This window comes from Echinops telfairi, unplaced genomic scaffold (assembly GCF_000313985.2).
Source record: "Echinops telfairi isolate 266 unplaced genomic scaffold, ASM31398v2 ScPeMD7_60;HRSCAF=208, whole genome shotgun sequence".
In the NCBI taxonomy this organism is placed as follows: Eukaryota; Metazoa; Chordata; class Mammalia; order Afrosoricida; family Tenrecidae; genus Echinops; species Echinops telfairi.
The window spans coordinates 2,949,831-2,951,219 of record NW_022103958.1 but is presented as its reverse complement, the minus strand read 5'-3'; positions in this window follow the sequence as shown (position 1 = coordinate 2,951,219).

The window sequence follows — 1,389 nt, the reverse complement described above, 5'->3', positions numbered from 1 at the left end:
CACAATTGTGCTTGACACAGTGGATGTATGTATGGATTATGATGAGAGTTGTGTGAGCCCCCAATAAAACAAATAAAAAATATATACTTACTGTCTCTATAGATTTTGGATATCATCTAAAGAAAATAATGTAAATGCCAAAATAAAACACTGGAAAAATTCAATCCAAGTGAAAGCAGGAACTAATAGAAACTAGAACAAATTGAAAATGGGTGAAAAGGGAAAACAATCGATAATATGTTAAAATTTAACCAAACTATATCTTCGGTCATCCACTTTTCAATGTGCTCTGTCCGAGGGCAAGGGTATTCACATCCCTGGTGAATGGTTTGAAGGAATTCAGTGGAGGCTTAACCTGCGTGGGAACTCTGAAATGGATTTTGGGTTTTTGCTGTCATCCATAGCCTTCTGCAAAACTGGTGCTCAGAATTTGAGCTCTAATACAATTCTCTCCTCTGATCTTGGTGCATGTGAAGTTGGACATTGATTACGGAAGACCTAAGAAGAATCTATGTATTTGAATTGTGGTGCTGGAGAAGATTATTGGAAGTACCATGGACTCCTAAACAGACAAACTAATGTGTCTTGGAGGCAAGGATGGCAAGACATCATCTTACATACTTTGGACATATTGTCAGCAGAGAACAGTCCCGGGAGAAGGACATCATGCTTGGTAAAGTGGAGGGGCAGCAAAAAAGAAGGCACTCCAAGAGATGGATTGATGCTGTGGCTGCAACCATGGACTCAGACATAGGAACACTTGTAAGAATGGCACAGGACTATTGTCTCAAGCATGCAAAAAGGACTAAGCCCAGAGACATTTTATGATGCTGAATTCACACATTTATTCAACGAAGAGGTAGCAAACCTTATAATGAATAAATGCTATTTAATTCAAAGCATATACAGTCACACATCAGGCAATACATCATAGGTGGCACATCTTACCAATGGAGAGCTCAGAGTGGCATGGTGTCTCCTCTGCATTGAAGGAGCTCTGGGGCTTGTCTGCCACTGGTAGGGTTTTTATACATTAAAGTAAACAACTTTGCTTACATCATTATTATGTAGCTAGCCCCTTTTGTTAGTTTTGATAAGTTTGACCAGTGGATATCTGGAGCTTGTTTACTTGCACAAACAACATGATTAAGCATTTACTGAGTTGGTTACTTTCAATATGGAGTTTCTTTTTGCTCATGTCAACGATGCAGTGTTTTGTTCTATTGTGCGTAGGGTCACTATGGGTTGGAACTGACTCTATGACACCTACCAACAAACACAGCAACAAAAACAACTCTGATCTTGGATGTTATTATTTACAATTCTTGGATCATATTGGTTGATGTGGTCCTTCTGTGTGGACTTAGTTGACACCTCACTAAGAAGGTT